The following is an 18,083-nucleotide window of genomic DNA, read 5'->3' on the forward strand; positions in this document are numbered from 1 at the left end:
ATTATAGCCCACTTCACCCGCCCAGTAGTTCCACAAGCCCCCGGGAACCACCTGCAGAGGCTCGGCTGTATCTCCATCCCTTCTGATTGTTTCAGCACCATGGCCAGCGTTCTACTGACTCTTCCTCGCCGCCCTCCCTGCTGCACGTGTCTCTGTCTCGCTGAAGGGCGACACCTCATTGGAGTTTGAGACTGCGCTCTAGAGTTTCCCCACAAATCGCAAAGAAGAGAAGGATCTGGTAAGTTTTAATTTTTTATGTTTGTGAAGTTGATTTGGTTTGTGCGTTTGTCAGTGTGTTAGTTTAGCTATGCATCCCTCTCTTTTACTTGTTTTCTAGCTATATCTATATCTGCCCATCGTTTTGTTTTCTCTTTCATGTAGATTGAAGCTTTGCAAGAGGTTCTGGAGAAACTGAAGAACAAACAGATGCCGTTATCAGAGAAGAAGCTCGGCTGGCTGCCGTCGGTAAGAATAGACCATGGTCCCAACCATTTTAAAGTGGTTAAAGTCCCATATTATCAACCGTTTTTGAAGTAGTTAACCTGTCTGTGTCAGGCATTTTATTTCTTCATTGAGTCTAGCCTTATATTGCGTGTTTTTCTATATAGTTTAGGGAGTTGCTAGGATTAATCTGGTTCTGGGAAGTCCATCGGAGATGTGTCAGAATCAAATAGTAGTGGAGACAGATGCCACACCATCATCATCATCATCATCATCATCATCAAATTAAAAAAATTAACTGTTGCTGTTTGTTTTCAGTGTGACGCGGGCGAGCAGTGCGCTGTCCGCAAGGGTGCACGTGTCGGAACGCTGTGCGGGTGTCCGCATGGGACGACCTGCAACTTCTATGTTCTTAAGTGTTTGTAAGAAGAGGAGAGGAGAAGGAAGGATAAAACAGCGAAATAGGAGAGAGAGAACAGAAGCTTTTGCCTCATTCAGCGGAGCAACATTTTTCCAGATTGTGGAACGTTGTATTGTATGATGAACAAACATGTTCTATCTGACATGTAGAGTAAATAGGAATCGTGTCAGCTTTACTTTCAGTATGTTGCCCCCTCCTGTCCTGAACGTGACCCTGGTGTGTGTAATGGGGGGTTTGTTGTCTAACATAGTAGTAGTATCCCAAATAACAATCTATTCCCTTATAATGCACTATTTTGTGCCAGAAGCCCTGTGTCAGTCCTACGTTGCTCTGGTCAAAAAGTATTGCACATAGGGAATAGAGTGTCATTGAAGACGCAGCTCAACTTGTTCCCTTCATCTGTGCATTCTGTCTCGTCTATTTTGACTAAGTACAAAAGAAATTCAATGTGATTAATGAAAGTCCTTGTTTATAAGATGATTTACAGGTTTATTTATCGCTTTGGTGCAATTTCCACAAGTAGGCAATGTGGTACATTTTTACTACTCTTTGTACAAAACTCAAAACAGATCATCAAAAAGGCAGTTGTTTCAAAACTTTAAGTAGATTTTTCAATTGACTAAGTATAACACACAAAATCATACAGTCTCATTTTCACCAAACTTAATCAGTGTTTCATCTAGAAATATGTTTCACATTGCAATACATGTTCGTATAACGTAAATTGCCTTTCACAATATAATGCTAACTTTTTATATGATTTCTTCTCTTTGTTAACATACATTTTACTATTACTTGATATTATATTTCTTATTATTATTATTATATTATTATTACTTAATCAGACTGATCTAAATTGATGATCAGTTGAGTGTTTGGCAAAACCTATACCTTACACAACTAGCTCTCACAGTCTCACTTCAGATTTAGACGTTCATCCATGTTTCACAAACGTCAAATTTCGGTTGTTTGCGAACCATCAAATTTCAAGGACTTACAGGTTAAGTTTAGGCATTAACTCACGGAAATATTAAGGTTAGGCATGAACTCCAAAATGGTTAAGGTAAGGGTTAGGGGTTTGGGACAGGCTGGAAACAATCTCAAAAACAACTTTCTATTGCTGGATTTTGAACTTCAACCTTTGGAATCAGAGTGGCAGAGTTGCTTACGAAAACCGAAACCTACTTGAAGGTAACAGTGTCACTGTTGCCCCTAGTGGCCGGTTCACGTCACTCACGACATCCTCAGACATGGATGGATGTCGAATACTGACTGGTATCACGGGTGACCTGGCTGACTTTACATGAACTTTTTTGTCTACTACAGATTTCCGAGAACTACTTAATGAAAATGTATGTCTGTAAAAGTAGAAACATAAAAAGTATGATATATACTTTCGAATGTACTACTAATGATGATGACTATTATGATTTTACTTCACAGTAAGATTGAAAAATATCTGATATTGACAAGATCAGAGGACGATACTATTAGTGTAACAAATCAAATCACAATCAAATCAAAACATGTATTTACAAAAAGGAAAGGTTTTGAATGTAAGACTGGAGTGCATTAAAAGTGTTAACAGTTTGGAGTTTTTGTTCACAAGAGTTTAGAAAAATTCACCACATTTTTCACGTGTCTGTCTGGAAGTTGGTGTGTGTGTGTTTGCATTTGCAGTGTGTGTGCATGCAGAAAGGAGTGTTAGCACTGGAAAGTAGCAGTTTGATAATTGGATTCAGTTATTCACACGTTTTATGAAAGAGACAACCCAACGCAGCCAAAAGTAATACATAAAACACATAATACTCCTGTACAAGAAAAGATTGGAAAGTAAAAAGGTATGACAAATAAAACCAAAATAGGGACTAGAATGCAGAAACAAACAGTCACCAAGAGACATATAGTAATCATTCCAATACATATATGTATACCCTTGCAATGATGTAATGTCATAGTATTGTGACAGGACAGAGGGAGAGTCACGAGATAAGTGGTTTGGGGTCATGAAGTCTCATTCCTTATGTCAAGGTAGATTAGTGATGTTTAGGATAGCATGAGTGATGAGCAGGAGTAGTGACTTGGGGGTAAAGAGTAATGAACATCAAAGACAGGGAGTGCCCATGGGAGACTTACCAGATGTATGCCAGGAAGAGGGAATGTGGAAGGTATATAAGGTAGAGTGTTTCCTTTGTTCAAGTTAGTTCAACTGACGAAGGGCAAAGCCATGTCCGTTGTTAGATGAACCTACGAGCTCATGATCCAATAAATACTTGGTATAAAATCTCCACAGAATGTCTAAGTAAATTCTTGCATCTTGAACTTCTCAACATCATAATAACCCTCAATCTGTCCTCTTTGCTGTCTCTCCCTCCCTTCCACTCTCTGTCAGACGTCTCCCCCGGGCCTCCTGGGGGGCCCATGACAGTCTCCTGGAACTCCAGGCTGAGAGGGAAGGCCATGGAGAGAACGCCCATCGCGAGGCTCTCCCCCTGGGTAGGCTGCTGCTCTCTGCAGGCCTCCGGCTGACCAGTATGGAGCTCACAGTCTTACTGAGCCAGCTGTTCCTAGCTGTCTGGAGATCACGTTAGCAGCACCCCTTCTGGGTGACTCTAGCTCCTACACAGGGGACAACACAACACATCATATATCACTTTATGGAGTGTGTACTGTGCACATAAACGTGTGTACTGTGTGCATGAAGGAGTATGTACTATGAAGTACAGTGGGGAGAACAAGTATTTGATACACTGCCGATTTTGCAGGTTCTCCTACTTACAAAGCATGTAGAGGTCTGTATTTTTATCATAGGTACACTTCAACTGCGGAGAGACGGAATCAAGAAAGCAGAAAATCACATTGTATGATTTTTAAGTAATTAATTTGCATTTATTGCATGAAGTATTTGATACATCAGAAAAGCAGAACTTAATATCTGGTACAGAAACCTTTGTTGCAATTACAGAGGATCATATGTTTCCTGTAGGTCTTGTCCAGGTTTGCACACACACTGCAGCAGGGATTTGGCCCACTCCTCCACACAGACCTTCTCCAGATCCTTCAGAGTTTTGGGGCTGTCGCTGGGCAATACAGACCTTCAGCTCCCTCCAAAGATGTTCTATTGGGTTCAGGTCTGGAGACTGGCTAGGCCACTCCAGGACCTTGAGATGCTTCTTACTCCTTTGTTGCCCTGACTGTGTGTTTCGGGGTCGTTGTCATGCTGGAAGACCCAGCCACACCCCATCTTCAATGCTCTTACTGAGGGAAGGAGGTTGTTGGCCAAGATCTCGCGATACATGGCCCCATCCATCCTCCCCTCAATACGGTGCAGTCGTCCTGTCCCCCTTTGCAGAAAAAGCATCCCCAAAGAATGATGTTTCCACCTCCATGCTTCACGGTTGGGATGGTGTTCTTGGGTTGTACTCATCCTTCTTCTTCCTCCAAACACAGCGAGTGGAGTTTAGACCAAAAAGCTCTATTTTTGTCTCATCAGACCACATGACCTTCTCCATTCCTCCTCTGATCATCCAGATGGTCATTGGCAAACTTCAGACGGGCCTGAGACATGGCTGGCTTGAGCAGGGGACATGCGTGCGCTGCAGGATTTTAATCCATGATCGGCGTAGTGTGTGTTACTAATGGTTTTCTTTTGAGACTGTGGTCCCAGCTCTTCAGGTCATTGACCAGGTCCTGCCGTGTAGTTCTGGGGCTGATCCTCACCTTCCTCATGATCATTGGATGTCCCACGAGGTGAGATCTTGCATGGAGTCCCCAGACCGAGGGTGATTAACTGGTCATCTTAGAACTTCTTCCATTTTCTAATTATTGCGCCAACAGTTGTTGCCTTCTCACCAAGCTGCTTGCCTATTGTCCTGTAGGCCCATCCCAGCCTTGTGCAGGTCTAACAATTTTTATCCCTGATGTCCTTACACATCTCTCTGGTCTTGGCTATTGTGGAGAGGTTGGAGTCTGTTTGATTGAGTGTTGGACAGGTGCATCTTTTATACAGGTAACAAGTTCAAACAGGTGACAGTTAACAGCAGGTAATGAGTGGAGAACAAGAGGGCTTCTTAAAGAAAAACTAACAGGTCTGTGAGTTTGCGAATTCTTACTGGTTGGTAGGTGATCAAATACTCATGTCATGCAATAAAATGCAAAATGAATTACTTAGCAAATCAGTACAATGGATTTTCTGGATTTTTGTTTTAGATTCCGTCTCTCACAGTTGAAGTCGTACAGACAACAATTACAGACCTCTACATGCTTTGTAAGTAGGAAAACCTGCAAATCGGCAGTGTATCAAATACTTGTTCTCCCCACTGTATGCCACTGTGAACATGTGCAATATGAAGTGTGTAGTGTACACTCTGAAGTGTGTAGTGTGCACTCTGAAGTGTGTAGTGTACACTCTGAAGTGTGTAGTGTGCACTTATGATGTGTAATGTACACTCTGAAGTTGTAGTGTGCACTATGAAGTGTGTTGTGTGCACTAAGAAGTGTGTAATGTCACTCTGAAGTGTGTAGTGTACACTATGAAGTGTGTAGTGTACACTCTGAAGTGTGCAGTGTACACTCTGAAGTGTGTAGTGTACACTATGAAGTGTGTAGTGTACACTCTGAAGTGTGTAGATGTACGCTATAAGCTGACCTGGATCTTGCACTTGGCCTCCACCATCTGTAGTTTAGTCTGGGCCAGCTCCTTCTCCAGCTCTGTGACCTGGCCACTCAGACACACCTTCTCCTGGTCTTGTTCCTGCTACCAGTAGTCTGCTGGTCTTGTTCTGTTTCCTGGTCTCTCTGCTGGTCTGGTTCTCTGGTGCTGATACTTCTCTGGTCCGGGGCTGTGGAACCGGAGCCCTTCATGATAGGAGAATCTAGAGCCTGTCGGCAGCGAGAACACGCCAGCACAGCATTCTGAGAGAGGAAGGGAGAGGGGTGGGAGGGGTGTGACAAGAGAGAGTTCAAAAGTGTTTTATCATGAACATGCAGAGGAGGGGTGATATCCATACAGAACCAATTAATCATTAAACTTCTGCGGTGTGATTGTCAAACTGTGACATCATCAGATGGTGCCATACAGTATTCATCCTCACCCTGAGTTTGTCCAGGTCCTCTTGATGTGCTGCCTGCTGTCTCTCCACCTGACTCGGTCAGCTGGGAACAGATCTGACAGACAGAGGAAACAACATAGTATTAGGATTGTGTGTGTTTGTGTGTGTGTGTGTGTGTGTGTGTGTGTGGGTGCGTGCGTGTTGTACCTGTTTGTAGTCTGAGATGATGCCTGAGCTCCTCTTCACCTCTGGATCGGCTTTGTCCAGCTCTTTCCCTTAACACCTCCTTCAACTGTGAAACGGTAAATAGATGTCCATACATGGAATTAAATATTTCATTATTACCCATAAATAGAATACAATATTACATTATTACCCATAAATAGAATACAATATTACATTATTACCATAAATAGAATACAATATTACCATAAATAGAATGCAATATTACATTATTACCATAAATAGAATGCAATATTACATTATTACCATAAATAGAATACAATATTACATTATTACCATACATGGAAGTAGTAAACATACAGGACGGATGGATAGAATAGAAGAGATTACCTGAGCAGCCTCCTCCTCCTTCCCTCCCTCTTCTCTACCTGCTCCTTCAATCTCTTTCTGGTCTTCAGCCGCTCTTTGGTCTCATCCCTCTGCCCTCCGCCTGTGGGTACACCTGCCAACACTCAGAGGCAAGGTATGTCTCTCTCTCTCTCTCTCTCTCTCTCTCTCTCTCTCTCTCTCTCTCTCTCTCTCTCTCTGTCTGTCTGTCTGTCTGTCTGTCTCTCTGTCTGTCTGTCTGTCTGTCTGTCTGTCTGTCTGTCTGTCTGTCTACACAATTGCCTATGGAGATAGGGGGCCAGGGAGTATCTAGAGGTAGGCGCTAGATTAGATTACATTCTTAGTAAAAAGGGTGCTATCTAGAACATTAAACAGGAGAAGCCTTTGAATAACTATTTTGGTCCAGGTAGAACCCTTCGTGGTTTCCATGTAAAACCCTTTTCACCTGGAGCCAAAAGGTTCTCCTGTGGGACAAACGAAAACGTTTTTGGAACTCTTTTTCTAAGAGTGTGGAAAATGTTATTGTCCATAGGGAAAGTGCAAATGAGGTAGGAGGCTAGGGGAAGTGCCTACAGTTAGAGGGCTGGGGGAGTGCCAAAAGATAGGGGCTAGGGGAGTGACTAGACGTATGGGAGCTAGGGGGAGTGACTAGGTAGGGGGCTAAGGGTTAATGTGGGGTTGATGTGGGTAGTTGAGTGGTGTACCTGGTCCAGTTCGGTCCTCAGGAGATCTTGCTGGTGATCAGTCTGTAGGGCCAGAACATCATTCTCCTTGCTCAGACGGACACTGGCCAGCTGCAGCTGACAGTTCTCCCTCTGCAGAAACACACAGAACGAGAACACAAAGTTAGGTTCTACCTCCATAGAACGCAACAGAACATGGAACACAGTTAGGTTCTCCTATAGATTGCTCTAGAAGTGTGGAACAAACAGTCCGGTGGATTTGAGGGTAAAGAGAGAGATGTTTGGGGTGTAAGGGAGGTGCTGGTGGTGCTACCTGTTTAGGTTGGGGGAGGGGGGAGGAGAGTGGGTGGGGTTCTGCTGCACCTGGTATCTGTGTATTGTTGGGTGGTGTGGGGTAGAGGTGGGAGGGAGGGAGTTAGGTTTGACACGTATCATAGTGCTAACGGTTTGGTCCTACCTGGTATCTGTCTATGTGGTCATTCTGTTGTTGCTGGTTCTCTCTCAGCTTGGCCTTCTTACTGGGAACCTGTAGAACAGCAACAGTCAAGGTTAGTGAAAGAAAGGTCCACAGGCTCATCATACATAAACAGAACCAAGTTTGATTGAGAGAAAGTTATATCACACAAACAGAGATGGAGTGGATATGAAGTCTGAGTGACAGGAATCTAACTGGTTCAGACAGAGAGAGAGAGAGAAAAAACAAATATACACTAACAGTCAAAAGTTTGGACACACCTACTCATTCAAGGATTTTTTCTTTTTTTTTTACTATTTACATTTAGAATAATAGTGAAGACATCAAAACTAATGAAATAACACATATGGAATCGTCGTGGTAACCCAAAAAGTGTTAAACCAATCAAAATATATTTAGTAGCCACCCTTTGCCTTGATGACAGCTTTGCACACTCTTGGCATTCTCTCGTAACCAGCTTCATAAGGTAGTCACCTGGAATGCATTTCAATTAACAGGTGTGCCTTATTAAAGTTAATTTGTGGAATTTCATTACTTCTTAATGCGTTTGAGCCAATCAGTTGTGTTGTGACAAGGTGGGGGGTAAATGAAGATAGTCCCTATTTGGTAAATACTTGACCATATTATGGCAAGAACAGCTCAAATAAGCAAAGAGAAAGACAGTCCATCATTACTTTAAGACATGAAGGTCCCGTCAATATGGAAACTTTCAAGAACTTTGAAAGATTCTTCCAAGTGCAGTCGCAAAGCCATCAAGCACTATGATCAAACTGGCTCTCATGAGGACCGCCACAGGAATGGAAGACCCAGAATTACCTCTGCTGCAGAGGATAAGTTCATTAGAGTTACCAGCCTCCAGAAATTGCAGCCCAAATAAATGCTTCACAGAGTTCGGTAACAGACACATCTCAACATCAACTGTTCAGAGGGGACTGTGTGAATCAGGCCTTCATGGTCAAATTGCTGCAAAAGAACCACTACTAAAGGACATCAATAAGAAGAAGAAACCTGCATGGGACAAGAAAAAGCGAGCAATGGACATTAGACCGGTAGAAATTTGTCCTTTGATCTGTAGTCCAAATTTGATTTTTGGTTCCAACCGCCGTGTCTTTGTGAGACGCTTTGTGGGTGAACGGATGATCTCTGCATGTGTAGTTCCCACTGTAAATCATGGAGGAGGAGGTGTTATGGTGTGGGGGTGCTTTTGCTGGTGACACTGTCTTTCGATTTATTTAGAATTCAGGCACACTTAACCAGCATGGGCTACCACAGGCATTCTGCAGCGTCGCCATCCCATCTGGTTTGGGGTTAAGTAGGACAATCATTTGTTTTTCAACAGACAGTGTACCCAACACACCTCCAGGCTGTGTAGCAGGGCTTTACCAAGAAGGAGTGATGGAGTGCTACATCAGATGACCTGGCCTCCACAATCCCGACCTCAACCCCGTTGAGAGTGGTTTGGAGATGGTCGGACCGCAGAGTGAAGGAAATGCAGACAACAAATGCTCAGCATATGTTGGAACTCCTTCAAGACTGTTGGAAAGCATTCCAGGTGAAGCTGGTTGAGGAGAATGCTAAGAGTGTGAAAAGCTATCATCAAGGGCAAGGTGGCTATTTAAAGAATCTCAATTATAAAATATATTTTGATTTGTTTAACACTTTTTTGTTTTCTTACATGATTCCATATGTGTTATTTCATAGTTTTGATTTCTTACTATTATTCTACAATGTGCGCAAAAATAAAGAAAAACTCTTGAATGAGTAGGTGTGTCCAACAACTTTGACTGGTAGTGTAATTATTTGCACATTGGAATAATTTACAAAAAAACAGGCAAACTAGAATTATATTTGGCCCTAAACAGAGAGTACAGAGTGGCAGAATACCTGACCCAAAGTGAAATCTTTGACTATGTACAGACTCAGTAGAGCATTGCCTGCTATTGAGAGAAGAAAAGACACCTCCTAAAAGCTCCTTCCAAATATATGACCAAATTAGAACCACGTACTTCCCTCAGATTACGTGACAGACACACAAAGAATTCGAAAACAAATCCAATTTGATAAACTCCCATATCTATTTGGTGAAAAAACACAGTGTGCAATCACAGCAGCAAGATTTGTGACCTGTTTCCACAAGAAAAGGGAGCAACCAGTGAAGAACAAGTCCATCGTAAATACAACCCATATTTATGTTGATTTATTTTCCCTTTTGTACTTCTAACTATTTGCACTTTGTTCCAACACTGTATATAGACATAATATGACATTTAAAATGTCTCTGTTATTTTGGAACTTGTGTGAGTGTAATATTTACTTTTATTGTTTATTTCACTTTTGTTCATCTGTTTCAATGTAAACATATGTTTCCCATGCCAAGAAAGGCCCTTTGAATTGAATTAAGAGAGAGAGAGAGAAGAGCTAGAGAGAAGAGCGAGAGAGAGAGAACGCATGGAAGGAAAATCATTTTTCATATGTAACAGTCACACCTCCTAAAAAAGATAACAACAGGTTCAATCTTTACACCTGGTGCAAATGCTTGGTAACCCTGGTCCTTGTTGTGAATGTCATCCTTTAGAGCAGGGAGATGGTACAAGAGTTTAGTCTGCATCCAACAGAGGGCTGTCCTATAGATACTGCAGTAGAGGATTGTTCTTATTGTTGTTGTTGTTGTATGACCACATGCTCTACGACACAGCAGCAATTGTGTTGTGGTTGTGTAATGGTTGTGGTCTTACCATGTGTTTGGGTATGGTTGTGTTATGGTTGTGGTCTTACCATGTGTTTGGGTATGGTTGTGTTATGGTTGTGGTCTTACCATGTGTTTGGGTATGGTTGTGTTATGGTTGTGGTCTTACCGTGTGTTTGGCGTATGGTTGTGTTATGGTTGTATATGCTTGTGGTCTTCCCGTGTGTTTGGGTATAGACTCGGCCATCAGGCAGGCGAGTATCTCCTCTCGGCCATCTGTTCTACGATGTGGGCGTCAAACGCCACCCCGTGATAGACACTTCTTCCATCATCTGGACACACGCCACACAACACACACAGCTGGAGGATGCAGGTCTCTACTCTCAGGTAAGTGAACCAGTAGGAGAGAGAAGCTTCAATTAATTAGTTGGTCAGAATTCCAACAGGTGTTCCAGTCAGACAGGTAAACTCCTTCACACAGGTAAACTCCGTGCAGAGAGAAGCGCTTGTTGATACACAGCTGAGCTCCCTCTGACAGGTACTGAGCTCCCCTAACATAGTACTGAGCTTCAAGCCTCTAACAGGTTCGCTGAGCTCCCCTCAACAGGTACTGAGCTCCGGCTCTAACAGGTGCTGAGCTCCCTCTAACAGGTGCTGAGCTCCCTCTAACAGGTACTAGAGCTCGCTCTAACAGGGCTGCTGAGGCTCCTCTAACAGGTAATGAGCTCAAAGCCTCTAACAGGTACTGAGCTCTCTAACAGGTACTGAGCTCCCTCTAACAGGTACTGAGCTCCCTCTAACAGGTGCTGAGCTCCTCTAAATTTCAGGTGCTGAGCCCTCTAACAGGTGAGCCTGAGCTCCTCTAACAGGTGCTGAGCTCCTCAAAGTAACAGGTGCTGAGCTCCCTCTACAAGACAGGCATTGAATTCAACAGAAAGAGTTGAGAAAGAAATAGAGGTAGTAACCAGTCGGTCAGATGAGAAGAGGCCTAACACCGGAGACAGCTTAACTCAGCAGGTATGAGACGGTACCTTTGAAAACCTGGTGAGCCAGAAGACAGTGGTGAAAGCCAGGTAAATCTACCTCAGGTAAGAAGCAGGGAAAGTCTGCTAGCTAAAACCCAGGTACGTCCAAAGGTAGAAAGTCAGGTCATAGTCCAACATGTGTATGAAACCACATAGCACAAACACACTCCAGCTAGCAGGCAGGTACAGCAGTGGACTACACACACAGAAATACATATGAAGAGTGGAGGTTTGCAGGGTTAAGAAGAGTGAGAGGTGTGTGTGCAGTGAGGCAGACACCTGCTTCTGTCCTCCCCGCTCTCATTCTCTCACCCTCCTCTCGGTCCCTCTCTATTGCTCCCTGTAAAAGAGATTCACACTTCTCCACCCTGAAACCCCCCAACCCAGTCAGCACACACATATTCAAGATGTCCTGGTTCGTTGTCAACTGAGAGGTTTGCTGTTCTACTGCCTGGTTTTAGGATATTTACCCGGGTTGTGAGGTTGTGTCGTGTGTGGGGGGGGGGGGTGTGTGTGTGTGTGTGTGTGTGGTGCCTCTCCTCACAGTGTGCTACTTGTCCTCCAGAAGGAAGGGAAAGGGGTTTGTCAGGAGTTCTAAACTGGTCCTGCCAGTCAGTAGTACTTACAATATTATATTTCAACACAACACAGAGAAGATGCAAACCAAAAGCTCTCTTCTCTCTTCTCTCTCTCTTTCTCTCTCTTCTCTCTCCCTCTCTCTTCTCTCTCTCTCTCTTCTCTCTCTCTCTCTCTCTCTCTCTCTCTCTCTCTCTCTCTCTCTCTCTCTCTCTCTCTCTCTCTCTCTCTCTCTCTCTCTCTCTCTCTCTCTCCTCTCTCTCTCTAATTTTCAATTTGATTTACTTTATTGGCATGAAAATGAGGTATGTTTACATTGCCAAAGCAAGTAAAGTAGAGAATAAACAAAAGTGAAATAACAATAGAATATTAACAGTAAACATTACACTCGAAGTTTCAAGAATAAAAGACATTTCAAATGTCATATTATGTATAATAAGAAATGTGTAAATAATGCAAGTAGTTAAAGGTACAAATGGGAAAAAAAATAAACATAAATATGGGTTGTATTTAAATGGTGTTTGATTGGTTGCCACTATTCTTGTGGGTCACAATTTTGCAGCTGTGATGGCAGACACGGTTTTTCACCCAGTAGATAAGTGGATTTATCGAAATTGGGTTTGTTTTCCCAATTCTCTTGTGGATCACTGTAATCTGGAGGAAATATCGTGTCTCTATCGTCACATTTGGCAGGAGGTTAGGGAGTGCAGTTCAGTTTCCACCTCATTTTCTGGCGAGTGTAAACATAGCCTGTCTTCTCTTGAGTTTGGCCGGTTCTGCCTGACGGCCTTTCTCAATAGCAAGGCTTATGCTCACTTGAGTCTGTACATAGTCAAAGCTTTCCTTAAGTTTGGGTCCAGTAACAGTGGTCAGGTATTCTGCACATGTGTACTCTGTTAGGGCCAAACTAGCATTTTGAGGTTTGCTCTGTTTTTTGTTTGTTCTTTCCAATGTGTAAAGTGAGAATTCTCTTTAGTGTTTTCTCTGATTTGGTCTGGGTCTAATTGTAAGTTGTTGTTGTTGTTGTTCCTAGGCTGTGTGGGGTCTGTTTGTGTTTGTGAAGAGAGGCCCAGGACAGCTTACTTAGGAGACTCTTCTTCCGTTCATCTCTCTTGGTGATCTTTGTTATGGAAGGTTTGGGAATCTGCTTTTTAAGTGAGTTATAGAATTTAACGGCTTCTTTCTCTGGATTTTGATAATGTAACGGGTATTGGCCTAATTCTGCTCTACATGCATTATTTGGTGTTTTCGTTGTACAGTTCAGGGATGTTTTTTAGCAGAATTCTCTCTTCATCTCACTCTCTCTCTCTCTCCTTTTGTCAGTGTGCAGGGTAGTGAACTGCGGTCCAACAGGTAGTGGAACTAGTCCACAGGTAGTGAACTAATCAACAGGTAGTGAAACTAGTCCAACAGGTAGTGAACGGTAGTCCAACAGGTAGTGAAACTAGTCCAACAGGTGCAGTAACACAACAAACACAGAGATGCAGAATGTTAGACTCTACAACCTAGCCCTTCTGCTCTTTCTGATCATTCTCTCTCTCCTCCTCTCCTCAATTCTCTCCCTTCTCATTATTTTCCATTGTCTCATTCTCTCTTCTCCAGCTCTGCCCACCCTGTTCTCTTACTGTCGATATCTCAACACAGTAAACGACTTGTAGTCTACAGAGCGTTGTATAGATTGATCACATCTCTAAACTACAACACAGGGACGGCTCTCCAGACTAACCATAGAGCCTCTGAACAACAGAGAAACAAAGACAAACATATGGAAATTGTCTTTACTTATTTTTTAATCCATTTGCGATCCTTTGTTCTTACTGTTGTTCGACATTACCAGTTTTAAAACTGCCTATTCTGACTCCGGGTTGCAGTAAGGTCTTTGGTGACCCATCTCACAACAGAGGAGACAGGATGATCGCGAACAAGTCTTGTTCACACCCTAACTCGCTGGACACTACACCATATTACAACTACTTTAGAAGAAAACCCACTGGATATCGGTGGTTTTGTCAATGCATCAAGTAACACTGGCATCAGATTAGCATTGTGTTGTTGTTCATTTCAGAGACGGAAGTAGGAAGACCCGCTTTGCGTCAGAAGACGTATATGTATTGAATCATATTACACTGCTGTTACTCGGCTGTTTATTATCTTATAAAAGCATGGTCACTTTACAAATTAACTCCACTAACCTGGGTACCCCCGTATATGACTGTTACTTCTTGTATATAGCCTCGTTGTTATATAGCAGTTATTGGTTGCACTTGTTTTATTGTTTTTTTTTTTTTACTTTTGTTTTTTTAGCAAATTTTCTTTTTAACTCTGTTCTTGAAACTGCATTGTTGGTTAAGGGCTCGTAATCGACTTATTTCACGTAAGGTCTTACACCTATTGATCCAAAATGATGACATATAGAATTTGATTTTTTGATTTGACGATTTCTTGAGTCTGCTTTTATTTGTAGAGTCTCAGTTGGTAGAGCAAGTCTTTCAACGGCAGAGTAGTTGGTTCGATTCCGGGGATAATAAAGTGATGCACACAAGCATGACTGGGAATCGCTTTGATAAAAGTTGTCAAGGAATACTAGATGGCGATAAATAAGGCCAGAGGGATTTGGGAGCAGGGCCCCATTATACTGCAGGCTAGCTTTGAACAGACAAATGATTACAGTGGAAATAGTATGCAGCATCATTCCAGATATGTGCACAGAAAAGTTCAGCATTCACCTTCTGCCCATTTCTGTCAACCCGTTTACTGAAGTTCGACCCATCCGGTCGATAATGAACGATACCACGACAGAACGGACGGCAACTGACTCTGCAACGGTAATGCTGCAAGTGGAAATTGGCGTGTCAATGTACTTCTTGTGTACAAAATGCAATGACGCTTGGGTGTGAATATCAAAGCGTAAAGAACTGTTTCTCCTCTTGGAGTGCTGGGAGGACATCCCCTTAGCCGTGAGATATGTAGCTTACATATACCACAAACCCCCAGGTGCCTTATTTATATATAAGATGGTTACAAAAACAATTAGAGCAGTGAATATTTGTTTACCCAGTAGTATACGGTCTGATAGCACTATGACTGTCAAGCTAATTCAGTACATTCAGGGATCAACCACCCAGTTTAGATGGTTAATTGTTGGGTGAAGAGACACAGACGGAGTCCAAGCTGATATAAATATTTATTTATCTTCCAAAAGGAATACATTGTGTGTTAGATCGGAATTTATCTTCAGAGCATTTTTGGGTAGACTTAATTCCACTTGACAAGTCATCATACACTACAGGACAACTTCTGTTTAGAGACATCATCAAACAGCAAAATGCTAATCTCGTCACTGGCTCTTCCCAATATGGGCATGTGCCCTCAATGTAGCGAAAGTGCAGAATATCTCTGTAAGCAGGAACTTGCCCTGCTGTGTATGATGAACATTTTAGTCCACTTTTAGTATAAAAATATACACAGTACCAAAGAAAAGGTTGGACACACCTACTCATTCAAGGGGTTTCTTAATATTTTAAATATTTTCACATTGCTTAGAATAATAGTGAAGACATCAAAACTATGAAATAACACTTATGGAATCATGCCAGAAACTGCAGAAAGTGTTAAACAAATCCAAATATATTTTATATTTGAGATTCTTCAAAGTAGCCACCCTTTGTCTTGGCTGAGACAGCTTTGCACACTCTTGGCATTCTCTCAACCTAGCTTCACCTGGAATGCCTTTCAACCCAGTCTTGAAGGAGTTCTGCCATAGCTGAGCACTTGTTGGCTGCTCCTTTCCTCTGCAGTCCAACTCATCCCAAACCATCTCAATTGGGTTGAGATCAGGGAATTGGGGAGGCTACAGGGCTATCTGATGCAGCACTCATCACTCTCCTTCTTGGTCAAATATCCCTTAAAGCCTTTGAGGTGTGTAAGGTCATTGTTCTGTTGAAAAACAAATGATTGTCCCACCTAAGCCCAAACCAGATGGGATGGTGTATCGCTGCAGAGTCGCTGTGTGCGATAGCTCATGCTGGTTAAGTGTGCCTTAATTCTAAACAAATACTACAGACAGTGTCACCAGCAAAGCACCCCCACACCATCACACCTCTTCTCCAGTGCTTGCACGGTGGGAACTAGCAACATGCGGAGATCATCTGGTTCACTCCACTACGTCTCCAAAGACACAGTGGTTTAGTTGTGAACCCAACTCCAATTCAGACCAAAGGACAGATTTCACGTCGAATGTCCATTGCTCGTGTTCACATTGGCAATGGAAGTCTCTTCTTCTTATTGGTGTCCTTTGCAGGTGGTTTCTTTGCAGCAATTCAACCATGAAGGCCTGATTCACGCAGTCTCCTCTGAACAGATGATGTTGAGATGTGTCTGTTACTTGAACTCTGTGAAGCACTTATTTTGGCTGCAATTCAGAACAGGTGGCTCTAGTGAACTTATCCTCTAGCAGCAGAGGTAACTCCGGGTCTTCCTTTCCTGTGGGCGGTCCTCATGTGAGACAGTTCCATCATAGTGCTTGATGGTTTTAAACAGCACTTGGAAGAAATGTTCAAAGTTCTTGACCGACCATGTCTTAAGTAATAATGGGCTGTCGTTTCTCTTTGCTTACTTGAGCTGTTCTTGCCATAATATGGACTTGGTCTTTTACCAAATAGGACTATCTTCTGTATACCCCCCTACCTTGTCACAACACAACTGATTGGCTCAAACGCATTAAGAAGGAAAGAAATTCCACAAATTAACTTTAACAAGCACACCTGTTAATTGAAATGTATTCCAGGTGACTACCTCATGAAGTTAATAGAGAATTGCCAAGTGTGCAAAAGCTCGTCGTCAAGGCAAAGGGTGGCTATAGTTTGAAGAATCTCGAAATAGAAAATATATACTGATTTGTTTAATATTTTTTTTGGTAACTACACTGATTCCATATGTGTTATTTCATAGTTTTGATGTTCTTCACTATTATTTTTACAATGTAAAATAAAGAAAAACCTGTGGAATGTGAGTAGGTATGTCCAAACTTCGACGGGACTGTATATTATAGTAGAATTAGTGAATTTAATATGAAAGTTATCTTCATTGCCAGACTACAGGCAGCAGTGTCTTTGTGTGAATATCTGACTAGAAACATAGCAGTGAACACAAACTTTGGAGTGGTCTTTTACAGTAAACCAACACATGAACAGATAGATGTCCATTTCCCCAAACTCTCTAACAAAGAATCGCAAAAGGACGAGAAGTGAGGAAGATTAAGATGTGAGGACTAGGACCCAAATGACGCACCTCATTCTAGATAGTGCACTATTTTTGACCAGACCCATATGGGCCCTGGTCAAAGTAGTGCACTTATAGGGAACTAAAGTGCCATTTGGGATAAAACCTGTGGTAGAAAAGGGGAAAGTGCATTGTGTGAAAACAGAAAACATCATCTTTTTTATCAATACTAGTCTCTATATTATCAACAGTGTCACCAATTAACAACTTTTAGTAAGTGGTACAGTAACTCTGTTTTTTGTTTGAAGGACTGAAGGGTAAGCGCTAGTGGAAACATGATTGAATTGGACAAACAGATGCTCCTGGATTGAGAAAAATGTTAGTGTGTTTTTGTATTGTTGTAGCCAGGATGATACATAATGCATCCTTACAAAAAAAAACATGAAAAAAATCAAATGTGAAACTTCAAATTTGACATGTTTTTTTTCCTAAAGGGTCGTAAGGAGCAAACAAGGGAAGATATTTCAAACTCTTTCTGCTTTTAAAAAGACATATTTGCGCTTTAGTGCCGTTGAGAGTGTACTGATTAATTAGACATTCCAGACGAAACCAAACCTACAATGACATATAGCCCTCATGGTTGAGTCACCTCTTTCACATTATCAGGTTTCAGGCAGAGGGAGAGAGATGGAGAGAACAATATGGAAAAGGAGGGAGAAAGACATTGAGAAAGAGAAAGAGAGAGAGAAACAACAGTGTTGTGTTCCAGTCTACCTTCTCACATCATCTGTAGTAATCTCCCATAGTTAAAACCAACATCTCCTCCACTGTAGGGTTACCAGATGGCCTACAGACTTCCACACCGCTGCACCAGACAAGGGTCCGTCTGAGGTTCCCATGTCCCACATCAGGAGGCTCTTTGTCCGTGGGTTCAG

The sequence above is a fragment of the Coregonus clupeaformis genome, unplaced genomic scaffold (assembly GCF_020615455.1).
Source record: "Coregonus clupeaformis isolate EN_2021a unplaced genomic scaffold, ASM2061545v1 scaf0866, whole genome shotgun sequence".
NCBI classification, from domain to species: domain Eukaryota; kingdom Metazoa; phylum Chordata; class Actinopteri; order Salmoniformes; family Salmonidae; genus Coregonus; species Coregonus clupeaformis.